Raw genomic sequence first — 15685 nt, 5'->3', positions numbered from 1 at the left:
AAATGTTTCATGAAGTACTTATTTTTTTACAAAAGACCTTTAGAAATCTGAAAGAAAACCTGAGTTTTGGGCCTGAATATCTTACAGAATTTGTCATTTTACTTACTAAACCATGTCACTATTGTTGGAGCTCATTCTGGTGTTGCAAAGCTGGTAGATCACTTCAGTAAATCGGGTGGAGGTAAAAGTCTGCCAAATCCACTTTTAGTTCCTTGTGACTTAGTAGATAACTTAGGGGCCTTGCACTTACATTTTCCTGCCATCCCACTTTATGATTTTAAAAGTGATCTATTTTTCTGTATGAGATTTGTGTTGTTTGTTTTAGCATTTTTTTAAAGCCCTGGTTACAGACCGGTGGTGATAAGCAACTCAGTCCTCAAACTGTTCACAGCTGGAATTTTTTGTTATGATGAGGATAAGAGCAGGGAGGGAGCGGAAGATAGATGGGAATCTGGGGAGTTCCCTGCTTAGGCACTGTCTTGCAAAGATCAGATCTGGAATCAAAGTTAAATCCAAATGGTCTCTTTTACTTTCTTGCACATCAATAGTTTATTATTAAAACCCAATATCTGTGGCTCAAAATTAATTTACTTACCCTATTCCTAATAGGATAGCTTTAAATATTTATCTACATTGTCCAGGGACCACCTAAATTAAGCTGATTGATTGAAAATTTCTCATAATTGCAATGTACATTGATCCTTTCTGCCTACCCTTGCTTTGAGTGGAGTTCATGTGCAGAAAACCTTCTTTCTCTCAAAGCCAATCCATATGTTGGAACAACTGCAGTCAATACATTGACGGCACGTGCCATTTGCAAACAGATGAGGATAACAAGCAAGCCAAATTTGTTTTCAGGAAAAATGCAAATTATCTTGGTTGATACATCACTAGTACCGTGCTCCTAACCTGGCAGGGCCCAGATCATTGTCTCACAGGTTCAGCTTCATCCCTGTTGTCAGAACTGACCAGAATTTTAACACTGAGATAAGCAGAATATATAAATGCAGTCCTGCTTCCAAATCCATCAGTGATGTCATTTAGTCTTCTCTGGGCAAGAGCATAAGACCCTAGAATGAGCCCTGTCCCATAAGAATGGATCTTTATGTTTCCTAAACCGGTTCAATAACTACTCTGAATACCCTCGTTAGAAGCACTAACCGCTTAGATTGATCACCTGTGAATCGAGGCTGGTTGGCCTTCTGGTACAGCTCACCATGACCCAACAGCAACGGAGCAGACCTTATTAGACAGAAGTCTCCCCTGGTCTTCTCTCCTGTGGAAGAAAGAGGGAGGGTGTAAGATCATAAGGCTACCAGAGGAACAGGACTTCTTGGGAAGAGGGTTGCAACACTGGCCCTTTGCGTAAGAGCCAGACTTCAGCAGTTGGCGCAGGAATGTCCTGGGGTCCCAAGGCTGGAGGACTGAGCTCTGGACTAGCTGCCACAAGAAAAGGAAATTCCAGCCCTCTGGGGAACTGCTGGCACGAGCAGCAGGGGTGTGGGAGGGAAGGCCATGAGTTTCTTCCCTAGCAGCGATCTCCTATTTTCTATTAGACCACAGCACGGCTCCAAGCACTTTGAGTAGTATTCACTCCTTCACGCTGCCAGAAAAAATACAAGGAGTAGTTCATCAGGAGTGTGAAAGGGGAAAATCCTGCGAATAATAATAATAATGCAGGACCAAGATATATAAACAATATTTTCCATATTGAGGTCATTCAAATATTTCCACTTTTTTCTTATTTATTTATTCTAGGTAACCATTCCTGCTTTGCCATTCTTGCTGCATATGGAAGATTAGATATTTTGTATTCTTTAACCTTCCCGCTTGATTTAACCATTTGGAGACATAATGACTTAGAGAAATTAGGTGAAAATACCATAAACCACCAGAGTTACACATCTAGATGCACATGGTGTTCAGAGCCAATATTTCTGCTGGAATAAAGCTGCAGAGCACATCATTTTTTTTTTTTTTCATTTGGTCATACTGACTTTCCAAGTTGCTGACTTACAGTGGTATGAACAACAGCATTCCTACTGCTTTTTGTGTGAAATCAAAGTTCTATTTTCTATCAATTTATTTGTCAGATTTTTTTTTCCAAATTAATACATCCAAGAAGTAATTAAATCAATTTTGTATATTCCAAAGTTGGTTTTAATGCCGTGTTGTCAGGAAGCAAACAATACTCAGTTTCCAAATGTAGAATGCCCAGATCTAGGGTGATTATGATTATCAGGCACTTTGAACTTATTTGTGCTTATGATCTAGAGGTCTTAGAAAAGCACATGGAAGCAGTTTATAATAAAAGGCAATTTTTATTTCAAAGTTTATGGCACTTGAAAATGAAGACATGGTAAATGTCAAAGTAGTTTTTGGATTTAAAAATAAAAAGAGAAATGCACATCCTTCCTGTCTGTTTTTTCCCAGCTAGCTCTAACGACTATATTTGCTCTACTTACAAAATGACTCCTCTACAGTAAGGTGGTACCAAAGAACTTGGAGCTTCCAATGCATGGTGCCATCCACCCCCTTTCTTGACACAGTCTGACAAATCCGTTTTGTACTGTTGGCAAGGTAAGGTATGGATCCACTTGGTCCACACTCACTTGGCCAGAGGTGGTTGGACCTTTCTGGGGCTTTAGTGCCACCTGAGACTTGCTGTCACTTCCCGCTCGCTCGCAGCGCAGGGGGATGGCAGCTGCGGTGCCACCCAAGGAGGCTTTTCCTTTTGTTGTTGTAATGTTGCTGTTCCTTCTGCAGAGTTCAGCAATGACAGACATCGTGGCTCTGTCTATGTAACTTCTCCTGCGCTGGTGGATGACAAATGGGAATGGAGTTGCAAGGTCAGGATTTTCATTCATTTCCATTTGTTTCTCAAAGTTCTCAGGTCAACGTTTTCTATTTGTGCCCCAAAAAGAAAGCATGATGCACACAGACATCCTTCCAGGGATGCAGTCAGGTAGACTTTATAGTGGTAACTGCAAAAGAAAATGTTAGTGAGGTTCACTGAAGTATTACGTTTCGATACAGTGTCCAGGATATTTGTATCAGACCTGTGTAACGTTGCTGTAAAAAGCCCATCATCCTCAGAAATACCTGACAGCATTTTTTTTTTTTCCCCTAAATGCTTTAAGATATGTGCATTTAGTTGTTTTGTACCAGATATTCCTACCATTGGGAGAAGTAATAAATAGATTTCTGAACACTGCAGCACTTTTGATTATACATTTTCTCAATTCTTGGCAAAAATAAATCGATTGAAAATGCACTCAGTAAAGCGTTCCTGATTTCCATATTCAGAATTTAACAAAATGTTTAAAAATAGTGAAAATTATACCCAGATAATAATTACATAGGTCAGTAAAAATGAAAAATAGCCAGCTAATGGAGTGCTGATTATTTTTTTTTTTTTTTGGTATAATTAATCAAGAGAGTCCATGTAATAAGGTTTTATATTAGTCTTTTATGAGAATAGTGGTGTTCTCCATTGCTGACATAACCCTAACTGCTGTTCACAGAGGTAGTAATAGGCTGCAGGAGCGCCCACGTGCCATACCGTAGATGTATTTATGTATTCACGTGTATTCCTGTTCAGAGACTGATAAAAAATTTTAAAAGTTGTCTACTAAAGCATAAATCCTATCAGAAAAGGGGTTTTGTGAGAGATGCAGAGAATGTATTAAAAATAAAAAAATCTGAAAGACTACTAGTTTTAAAAACAGATGTGATAGGCCCCTATGAAATAATTTCCTACCGCTATCATGCTGATTAGCTGCACAGATTGTGTTACTGGTCTCTTGAACAGATGGTCTATACTTCTCTTGTAAACTCCAGAGTTACTGGATGACAGAGGTATTTAATTTTGAGGGCCTTTAAAAAAATAATCCTGTTTTAGATTTACTGCTTGATGAAGATTCACATATTTTTACCGTAGAGTAATATTTGTCCAAAGCTTAAATCCCTACCACTTTGTTTCTGGAACGATTCACAGGCTTTGTCTCCAACTTTTGCTGCATTATGTTGGTCTGGCTGCCAGCTCTGAGTGCTTTGTTTTATTTTCTGTCCGGTGACTGCTCCACTCCACCCATCTCCCTGTGCGACTGAAAAGAAGGCAACATTAAGCAAGCTTTGATTACAATAGCATCTTCCAGAAGAGCTCGGATACTTTCAATCTGTCTGCATTTATTTTCTTGGGTAAGAAAGGAACTATTGTTTCAATGACTATCTTGAGAACTTCTAAGTAAATATGAATAGTTGCATGAACCAACTTTATGACTATGACCAGTCTTAGTATGATACAATCCCGCGGTCAAGCGAGAGAATACAAAGCTCATTCCCATCTGTCTTTATGTAGCACATAGTTTTGTCTGGCAGGGTGGATCACGCATATATATTTAAGTACGTTTAAATATTTCCTGGCAGTATAATACAGGACTGTAACAACTATCAATGCTGCAAATTGCACTGAACATTTTATGAACTCAGAATTTATGTTGCTGTTTAGTTTTGTTTTGCTTTTCTGCCATGTGTTTTCTTAGAAGGGCCTTGAGCTGACAATATATCAAGTGAGTTCTAAGTTAACAACTTTACTGCCTCATTTTATATTTCTAAAAATTATGTCGGAGAATTTAGTACCTGTGAAACTCTAATAGCTTTAGGGCTAAATTCAATACAAGGATCTATAGTGGCACAGCTAGCACACACCGTGGCAGATGGATAAAGAAGCTGTAACTCCATTTGCTCAGAGGGAGTTGCATAAGTCAAAGCTGAGGGCAAAACCTGTGAGTTTCTGTAAGCATAGAGCCGTACCAGGCAGATTCCCATACGGGCTGCAGTGCTCACCCGAGCACTCTGCCAGCTGCTCCCGGGGGGTGGAAGGATGCCTGGTCCCTTCCTCCCAGACAAAATTCAGAGAAGCAGCTTTCTGGATGTAGGGACCTCAACTGTCACAAAAGAGCGTAACTAATATCTGTCTCCAAATGACGGTATAACTTGCCTAGCCTGACTGCAGACCACAGAGCTTCCTTACAACCTGCATGTTGGCTGCCAGCATCATTGCTTTTCTGGCCACGTTTGTCTCAATTGTACAACCAAAATGAGTGGCAGATATGTATATTCCCATGTAATAGGGTAATTCCATCATATTATTTGAGTGTCTGAGAACTTCCAGCCTTCATAGATCTGACATAATAAGATGTTAATTCTTCCCTCGATTTTATTTTTTGTCGTTGATGTTCCTTGCTCATTGTCTATGTGAGGGTCTAGCACACTGGATACAGAAACAAAGACTTAGTCATGTAGATTGAGCCTGAGTGTCTGTTCAAACATGCTTGAAGGAGCTGTATTTTTACACTTCTCACTGAGCACGTAATGGGACGTAAATTCCCTGACTCACCATGTAGGAAAATGGCTTACACAAAGGGTTTTCTCTTTCTCTGTCATATATTTCAACAAAGCTGGGTCTCTGCTTGCTCTTTTACCTGATTTAGTACCCTCCTGCCCAGGAGAAGGGGCCAGGGAAGGTATCTTTCTTGCATAGTTTTTATTACATTCTGAACTAGCCTCTTAGCATCCTCCCCGGGTTTAATTTTTGACTGAGATAAGCCATTTGAGGAGATAGATCTGAAGACAAATTCCTACAAGTGAAAACTGACCCCAGAGCCTAGGGAGTCCTTAAGGAAAATCTTGGTCTTCATATTCCACAGAATTACCATTTTCCTCGCTCTGCTGTCCTGCAAGCACGATTCTCAGAGAGGGTGCATAGGCAGGAATTGCAGGAGTTTTATGTTGTCTCACGTATTTTTTCACAGAAAAAGATGCCATGGCTCTATTGCATTCCTTTCCCACTTTGTTACCAACTTACAAGCTTTTTCTACAAATCAGTACATCTTTATTAGGTAAATTGAAATGCCTGTTCTGCAGCAGAGGCTCTGTCTGCACTTGTAATCTGTGAGAAGTTATGTTCTAGCATCCAAATAGTTCATCTTTTTTTTTGTTAGAAGAGAAGCTCAGGGAATAGACATGTCTGCTCGTTATATTTACAGTGGCTTTAGTGTGCTTTTTTGCATCACTGCTGCTCTCTGTTCTTCTCTGCAGGGAAAGAATTTCAATTGTACAGAGGTGACCTTGTGTATTGTTATTAATTAACACGTGCACATAGAAGTTAGCACCTCTGTCATAGGCATACAGAGGTCGAGATGCAATGCGGGCAAGCACGTTACCAACAACTCTGTCCAAACCTGGGCAGTTCCTTCCTACAGCTTCTCCCAGGCCAAGCAGAAGGGCACACATACATCCGTCTCTGAGACAAAAGAATATTCCTGAGGACATTAATGGCAAAGTAAGTTATATTGCCAGAACATGTCATCTTTAACACAAATCACATTTACTGGTCCTCACAGAGTACCAAGGGCTTCTCAACTACAGGAAGCAGGTGGGTTGAAAACTCTCCTGGGATGTTTAAATATGGGAAAGTTAATTTTTTTCACATCTCCAGTAGCCAGAAAATTTCATTTTCTCTCAAATATTTTTTTTATTTGCTCTGTCAATCTGTGTGATTATCTCCTAACATTAGAAAATTTAGAAATCTATGAGATGATTGCTTTACAATATTGCTTGAGTTTATATGCTATTCTGACACGTAAGTCAGACTCTAGAGGGACCAGCTAGCTTAGAAATTATCTCAAGGCTGTAGCAAGAACATTACTTATTTTTCAGTATAGCTGTTCCTTGAACCTTCAGCTTGGTCACATGTTGTGGATTTATAACCTCCTTGATGCTAAACCAGCATTTTCAATATCCTCTGGAGAAGGGCCATGGATCTGCCTGCTACGGGATTGATCAAATTAGCTCTCTGATAAATAGTAGGCAGTTAGACTGCCAATAGTCTAAAGTAATACCCAGGGAACAAAATAAACTACCTGTAGAAAAAAAAAGGTTATCCTTTATTTCATAATAATAAATGACAAAATACTTGTGTTGAATATCAACACTTCTGGCAGCATGGCCTTGTACATAAAGATAAGACAGATATTAGATATAAGGAAGAAATTTTTTTATGATGATGGTGGTGAGGCACTGGAACAGGTTGCCCAGAGAGGTTGTAGATGCCCCATCCCTGGAAGTGTTCAAGGCCAGGCTGGATAGGGTTTTGGGCAACCTGGTCTAGTGGAGGGTGTCCCTGCCCATGGCAGGGGGTTGGAACTAGATGATCTTTGAGGTCCCTTCCAACCCAAACCATTCTATGACTCTATGATAAAAAGGTCTCTAGCATATAAAAAGCACTATCTAAGAAGAATTAAAAACACCCTTGTGGCTTCAAACACTTTTTACTCATATTTGGTGTCACTGTTGCATGGCAAGAGGACTGGGTGAGCTGCTGAAGGTGGTGTAACCATCTGGCATCTGAACAGCTACATTAGGTTTCTTTGCACTCTGTGCTAGGGAGCCATTGGAGCTCCCTCACATATTTTCTTCTGGGCAGTTAATTTTCGTCCAACCTTCTCTCATTCGGGGCTGCTCAGAGGCTTTGCTTGTTGAGGCTTGACTTTATTGCTTCTGGGGGCTTGATAACACAAGTCAAATCCAGAGACTCACGTACTTGATCCTGAAGACCAAGAAGGAAATGTTGCTGGTGTAGCCTTTACTCTATTGAGTCTATTGGACCTGGGTGGCCTCTCTGTCCTCTGGGTGGTTGTAGGGGGCTTCTTAAGGAGACACTTCCTGAGGCAGAGACAGGAGCCCTGTCCTACAAGGTATCCTTCACCCTGTGAGGGAGAGACATGCTCCCAAAACGGAGGCTACATCTTTTCTCCTGCGGTGCTTCCCCGAACTTGGCATGCTCTGGTCTCAGGGGCTGAATGTTGGCTCAGTTGCTCAATCAATGCTTGTGCAATTTTAAACTCTGGCTACAAGAAGTCTTCTTACTTAACGTATATTTAGACCAGGAAATAGTGCCACTTTTCTTATGGAAACTATCTTACCGAATGAGAGTAAATGGCCCCTACTAAGTTAGCCTTCCTAACCTGTAAAATGTATCACAAATGAGTGGAAAAATGTTTCCAGCAAGCTCCTTCAATTGCTTCAGAGGAGAAACGAGTTTGTGGTTAACATATAAGATCCCGAACCCTGTGAGTTTGGCATTTGCTAACTTTATGCCAATGAGAGAACCACAAATGTACATGTAGCAGCTCCTCTTATGGAAATGTCATCTTCTTCACCCTGCAAGAGCCAGAAATGTTTCCATTTATGAAAAACAGACCATCAAGTGGTGTGGTGGAACTTACCACCACAAATGAAGATCTTTGATGAAATCACATGGATAGGTTTGTTCAAGCTGTACAGTATACAATTTTCCTGCTCCACAAATGGAAACGAAAGAAATCAGTGTCAGATGTCTCTTGCGGGCTGGTGTGTATCATACTGTTTATTTAAACAGGTCAATGATTCTTGGGATATACTGCACAGTTTAATTCATACTGGAACTAGAGAATGGAAGATAAATAATTACGCAGTTGAATAGTAAAAAAACCCATAATTTTTGCCTTTTTTTTTCCATGCTTGAGGGATGTAGTTAGGAGCAAACATTTCCACTGGGAGCTAGTGACTGTGACTGAAGTGTAAACAGTTTGCACCAGTAGTGCTAAGTCCCATCTAGAACTGATCTGTTTAACTGTCCAGTCTGAAGCCACTCTCCTATCGGGAGAAGTTTCTCTACTCCCCGAGAATACGACAGTTAAAGCAATGCAACAACATCGATCAAATGCCTGGTGGGAAGGCTGGGGTGAGCCCAGCCAAGGGTGCTGTGTAACCTGTGCAGACCCACTGAGCTCCGACTCATAGCAGTCCTGTGACTTCTTTAAGCCCAGAAACAGTGAGAGAAGGAAAAAGGCTGAGAACAGAAAACATGTCCAGATCCCATCACAAGCTGAACAGTTTAACCAAACTCAGTCTTTTTCTGTTTTGAGCAGACACAGGACTGCCACACTGAACTCGAGCTGCTGTCCCGCCCCACGAGGAGAACCTGGGAAAATGCTGACGAAGCCTCTGAGCCGGCACAGCCCATGAAGGCAGGGCTCTCTGCTCAGCTGTGCAACCTGACTGTGTTTGAGGGGCTGTGTGCCCTCAGATTTCTCCTTTCTTAGTGTGAGTTTTCTCCATGGAGATGCTGAATGGCAAATCTTGAAACAGGAATAACTGCTTACCTTCTAAATGGCAATCTGCTGCAAGACGTGTCTGCTGAAAATAAATATGGTGGGAGCAGTTCCTAGGGGACAAACAATGGAACCACAGTAAATCAGAAGCACAGGAGACTGTGTCGACTAAACCAGTTACCTTATTACGATAAACCGGAGCTGTAGCAGAACTGTGAACTTTGTCAAATAAGGCACCCCACAAAGCCTGAGATTTCGCCACTGCTTTTCAGGACACCGTGCTTCCATCAAGTGACTAAAGGCTTAGATGGAGGTGGCAGCAAAGCCCGAGCCCTGACAGCAGCAGCCAGTCCTGTGCCCCACCGAGCCAGCGGGAGATACAAGCCTCCCGAAGGGCAGGGATGGCTGGGGGTGCTGTCATCAGCAAACGCTCCACTGTAACTCTGAGCCTCAGCACCTCTGATGGATGTCTCTGCAAGCTGGCTGCTACCAGCATTATCAAACGTATTTCTGCACAGACACAGAAGAACAAAAATAGCGCTCTCATTTCTTGTTGGATGTCCATGGCCAGGATATTCCTGTCCACATTAATAAGGTCCTTACTAATTTAGGAAAGCACGTCTCATATATCTCTGTATATAAGTCCTGCCTCTGAGGTGATAGCTAAGCAGCAGGACGTTTTAGCGCACCACCTGTGGCAGCTGCCGAACCACCTCCCACTGCATTAACCAAAAGACATGGGTGGTCTCCAACAGCAACTGCAGCCATGCTGACACTGCACCGCTAGCTCTACTTACAGGGACTTGGAAACGCATAATGCTATATTAGTAAGTAAAGCCTCTAGTTAGGTTAACTTAAAGTAGCTTTTAATCTTTGCTAATGAAAATCTGCAGTTATGATCCTAAGTCTTTTTCCTGTTTTCCAAATACTTCTACAGCTTTGGGTGCAATCCAATACCCATTCACTTAAAAGCAAAGAAAAAAAATCTGACTCAGAATGCCACTTCTGCTGACAGTCCCGCACTGGCCCCAGAAGCTGCCCGACACGGGAGGAATCCAAAACTCGATGGGGGCTTCCCCGATCAGCCTCACGCTCCTGCCATACTTGCGTGAGTCTCCTGTACGAGCCGCCAGCAGCGCAGAGTCAGCAGGCACTGTGCATCAAACTCCGGCATGGGATGAGGTGTCCACAGTTTTTCTCCTCTGCCGGGCTCGAAGCACTGCTGTCACAGCTCAAGTGCTCCTGCAGGTAGCTCCTTCCCTTCTAAAGCAATTTTGAGGTTTTGCACAACCAGAGTCTCGGGTTCTAGTTTTTAGAGTAGCAGAAGTTACATAGTCATAGGCTGGCAAAAGACTAATTAGCTTTGTCGTGTTTTCACTCTTCTGCTTAGCCAGGGTGGAGATGAGCCTCCAAGCAAAATAATCTGCAGCCTCAAGGGACCTTTGGATTTGGCACTTGAGCTTCACTCCATAAGCATCTCTTTTTGCCAGTGTGTCTGAGCTAGAAATAGCAAATCCGGACATGACAGCTGAGGAAAATGAGAGCAGGTTAGGAAGCACTAATGACTGCAGTTCACTTTCAGACTCTTCTCATACCTGAAAGAACTGAGTAACAAGTTTTGACTGGAGTACTGTTAATGCATCCGTGGCTTTCCCCCTCCTGCAGCCCTGAGGCTGCCTAGCCCGGGAGCAGCGCGTGGCGCAGCTCTGCTGCTCGTGTAGTTTGCCTTACACTGGGAAGATTTGTGCAATTTGTTAAGTACGTTTAAAACTGCTCGGCTCCACAGAGAAGAGCAGAGCAGCCTCAGGAGGGCCAGCATGTGCTTGGACACTGCCGGTGTGGGGTGATGTCATTATGCACGGGGAGTGACTGCAGAGTGTTCCCCGGATGGGGTTGAGCCTCTTCAGGGTGAACATCCACAAGTCTCTGAGTTAAATCCACTTTCATTAAAGTGTCATTGTGTCCTTATGTCATACCTAGAAAGACAGAGGGAGGAAACCTGACTTAAAGCTCTTCAGGAAGACGCCACCTCCGTGGGTGAGGTGGGACCTCTACAGCCTCAGTGCTCAGGTCCTGAGGTAACGTTTCGGCAGGCCAAAATAAGCCTGTTTAATGAGGTCCTGGGGGCATTGTGCCTCTTGCCAGCTCCTCATTACTGAACTGACTGCACTACAAACAGGCAAACCCCATCAGCCTCGTACAGTCAGATATCGCTGCTGGGTCTGGTGCTGATTTACAAACATCAGCTGTTCTGGGTTAAGCAATCGCATATGGGAACTTGTCAGGAACTTCCTTGAAGTAAGCCCTAAAGTAAGTTACATCTTCATGGGAAAAATGTTTAAAAATAAAACCATATGAAGAAGCATGCAGAAATAAGGGCTGGGAGTGGAAAGACAGCTCTGGTTTTATTTTGCTATAACTCATTGTCTGCATCTGGTAAATAAAAAGTAGGAAGAAGCAACTACTAAAAGTAAAGTTACTATTTCAGGGGTGAAGAAAATTGAGATTATTCCAAACTTAGCATCAAAGATTTTTGTTGATCTTAAAATTATTTCTTCTTTTTTTTTTTTTTTTTCCTCTCCTCTGTCTGGGCAGCAGAACTTAAGGGGTTTTTCCCCTTAATTTCTGTTTCTACAGTTGTGAGAAATTGTTATGATGGGGCAGGCAGTGGAAATAGCCTAAGCTAGAGTTGTCATCAATCTCCCGTGGCCATGAGTATTTCAGTATTAAGTCTTCACCTGTACTAGATCAGAGTAGATCCTTTGTGTGGGTTGGCAACTCCAACTTTGAGACTTTGAGAAAATGTGTTGGTTTTGGAGCAAGTGTAATAATATCTTTGACCATAAGAAAAATATTGCATAGAAATGTGACTCTAGCACAGCTACACTGTCAGTAAACTATAGTGGGAGAGAAGCTGTGACACAATTCATCATACATGAATTGTATATGAAGGACATCAATCCATATGGTTTGTTCTTACCCCGGTGCTGAGGGAGCAGGGAGTGATTTTTGCTGGGTCTTTAGTAAGGAACTGCAGTTGCAGTTTACAAGGGAGTTGATAGAGGCTTCTCAGGAACGATGGGCTTGTGGTTCATGGAACATTGTTTAATTCACGGTGGCAGGCAAGGTAGGGAAGAAATGGCTCCTGCTGGGCAGGCCCAGGCTCTCCCTTCCTGTGGCTGATTTCCCAGCTTTCACACCTCTAGGGAAACGGCCCAGGTATATCGGCTCACAATGTAAAAAAATAATTGCTAGCCACTTATTGCCTCTATGCTATTCCAGTGTGTTTTGCATCAAGATTTGGTCTGAAGTTTTTTCACAATCAATCAACAAGGGTGAAGGAAAACATTTTGAGAAGTTGGCAGAAACATGCTAAGAATTTAGCAGGGAGCTGAACACTGTATTGCCATAGAAGTGTATGAACTGAGATATTTTTATAAGTAGGAGGAAATGAAGCTTATGTTTTGCGGGTTTTAAAAATAAGCTGCTGTTTCTCCCACATATTGCACACAAATAAAAGGTCAAGAAAGTTAAAATTATTCACATATGCACAAACTGGCACACACAATTTCATCTACAGATATCTGGGTTTGATACAGTCATTGATAGCTAAATGGTATCCCTGTTATCTTAAGGTTTGTATAGCTCAGTTGTCCCATTTTTTTTTACTTCTCTCTTCTAGTTGTAATGCAGGTGCAGCCTACACAGATCTGCAGCTCTGCCTAGAGTGGAAGAAGGCAAAGGTAGGCGATGAGAGCAGATGGATGAAAGTGGTTCAGCTGCCTGGCTGGGATGCTCCTGGAGTCCACGCGCCTTCTCAGCGACTCCTGCAGAATGCAGACTGGAAACCAAGGCTGCCCTGTTCTCACGTAAACAGCCTAGCTGCAAACAGTAGGGGATATGGCATGGCAGCTACGGACCCTTTCCCGAAAAATGGTTAATGTTCCTTGATTTCACATTTTTAAAGGTGAAAATTGTAATCTTCCATTTATTATAGTATTGTGATTTCATGTTGTTGTGACTTTATACCTACTGTATTCTGCATGATATTTCGGCCTTATTTAACACATTGAGAGTTTAGCTGTTAATACAGGAATAACAGATCCAGGCTCCTTCTAAAGCAGACAGCTATGCTATTTAATACCATTGATAATATTACAAACATTTTATCAAAAATCCAATTCAAACTATTTTAAAAGTAATTTTTCCACTTGAGAACTTGTTCCATGGAAAAGTTCAAATGCATCTTTGATTCTTGTGTGCCCTCTGCTCCTGTCACCCTCTCAGTCTGTACCAAGCTTGATCTTAGTCCCTCTTACTGTTACTAAACCCCCTGCTTTCTCAAATGGGCATCCTGCCAGGGCACCTTTCTCAAATTTCTGCTCTACGTGTCCACAAGTTCTGACTTTTTATCAGCAAAGTGCTGTAGTCCATAAAAGAACTTTCTGCAATTATACTTTTTTCTATTTTAACCAATCCCATTCCCCATGTTGAGTTTCTTCTCTATGATATTCCTGTCCTCCTTGGTATGTACCAGTCTCCCAGTGTTGCGTCACCAGCACACTCCAGCAGCAAGGGCTTTATAAGGCATCTTCCCTGACCGGACACTGAATGAGATGGAGCCCATCACTGCTCCTAAAGGCACACTCTGTTTAATGTCTTTCCAGTCCGATTCTTATCATTTTGGCAAAACTTCTAACTGATTCTTTCCTTATGGTACTGCCACTGGTTTCCTCCAAGCTAATTATTTTGCATATATTCACTGAAGTCCAGGCACATTAGCACTATTGCATTTCTTCACATGTTCAAAAAATAAAAACACAGCAACAAAATCTTCAACATTCATTCAAGGATCAGTTCAGTGAGTTGATACAACCGATCACTATTAATCACATGCTGTATTTTAATCTTATTTTTCTTTATAAATATTTTTCATTATTTTATGGTAAACTTATCCTGGTCTTTATGGTGATGGCATACCAGTCAGTGGTATTTTTCCCTTTATTTTTCCCTTTTTTTTGCAGATAGAAGTTCTACTTTTGTTTTTCCTCTGTCACGAGGCATCTCGGGTTTGACCCTGTGCCAGTTGTTTTAATATTCTGGATGGAGATTCCTTGTGTGAATACATAAATTTCAGCCTTGGATGAACCTTGAATATGGTAATTTTAATTTCTATAGTCACAGTTCATTAGCCAACCATGGTTTTGTCCCCATATTCTACTTTATCATCTTTATTAAAAATGCACACACATGTTACATTTCATTTTTGGGCTTAAAATGCTTTAAACTTTATACCATCCTTACTGTATAACAGTTCTGCTTCATTTTTTCCCTGCTTATTTTTTCTATTTATTTGGCTAATGATCCTTTTAGAATGCATGTATTAAATTGAATTTGCAAATTCAACCTGAACTTGTATTTTGGCAACCTTCACTTTACTTTATAAATTAGGTCTTTGTCCATTGAAACTCGAATACTTTCTTTTCCAGCCTGTCTCTATTTACCTGGGATCTAATTTAAACAAGGCTCATAAGCGCAGCAGAGCTATCATTCTGCATATATTTGCTGAAAATCTGCACTTATTGTACAGAAGCAGCTGAATATATTCTTCATTTTGAACATGAAAATCAATAGGATATTAGCAGGAGCAGGTGGCTCTAGAAAAGGCACATAGGAGCTAAAAGCTTTTTATATGCAATTGGTGGATACTGATTCATTGACATTAAGTGTAAACAGAAGAAAGTAAGAGCAACCTTAATTTTTTTAATCTTGTTGATGGACAAGGGGATTTAAAACTTTTGCTCATCAGAATAAAGCAAAACACATATTTCAAACAGAAGAGCCTTCAGAATGCAAATTTAAAGCTCTTGTAAACAAGGAATATCTGTCCTCTCAGTCTACTAGGGAGTTAAATTTCTAATTAATGTTTTTGCAAGTGTTTTCTAAAGCCTTTTGCTAAAGATGAAAAGAATTGCTCGTGTCACATTTGGAATAGAAATGGAGTGATACAAGCTATATTATGTAAGCTGATGTTATGTAAATTTTGTTAAAATTGATAAAATTTTCTAAAAATTTAGTCCTCTTGCTAAGAAAAAACCCCACCCAACCCACCTTGTCTACAGTTATGCATGCAAACACTAAAAGGATGTAATTTTTTTCCCCAGGTGACTAATACTGGGCATAAAAAATTATTATTATTTTATAAAATTGATCATAATAAGTATTTTATGCCTGACAGAATGGACTCAGCATTTAGGCCCCAAACGATTTATGCCAAAATCCTGTCAGCTGCAAAGGTATTGCTCATTTTTATACCTGCAAAAGCCTGAAGACAAACAGAGAGGCAAGTTTTGAGGCTTGTGAATTCACTGAGAAGTGAGACAGTTGTAAACAGAGACACCAAAATTAGTCTCTTTTTCACTGAAAATACTGTTTACTCTCTCCAGTACTTGCTTGCAGGTGCTGGACGTTGGCTAAGGACACGAGTCTTATCCTTGCCTGACCTCTCAAGGGTAGTGCTGGGCTTT

The 15685-nt window shown here is 41.2% G+C and overlaps 1 long non-coding RNA gene across 2 annotated transcripts; it reads left to right on the top strand.

Moving 5' to 3' along the window:
* The first annotated feature begins 2492 nt into the window (after nucleotides 1–2492).
* LOC142602921 (uncharacterized) lies at nucleotides 2493–9773 on the top strand. 2 transcript variants are annotated; one of them, XR_012836775.1, is made up of 3 exons: nucleotides 2493–2849; nucleotides 3998–4200; nucleotides 8976–9773. It is a non-coding gene; the product is annotated as an uncharacterized LOC142602921 (long non-coding RNA). The 2 variants fall into 2 exon arrangements; XR_012836774.1 differs by lacking the exon at nucleotides 2493–2849 and having other exon boundaries at nucleotides 3413–4200.
* Nucleotides 9774–15685: the final 5912 nt, after the last annotated feature.

Source organism: Balearica regulorum, chromosome 9, assembly GCF_011004875.1.
Source record: "Balearica regulorum gibbericeps isolate bBalReg1 chromosome 9, bBalReg1.pri, whole genome shotgun sequence".
Classification (NCBI taxonomy): domain Eukaryota; kingdom Metazoa; phylum Chordata; class Aves; order Gruiformes; family Gruidae; genus Balearica; species Balearica regulorum.
The sequence above is the reverse complement of the archived record's forward strand: the minus strand, read 5'-3'. Positions and strand labels throughout refer to the sequence as shown.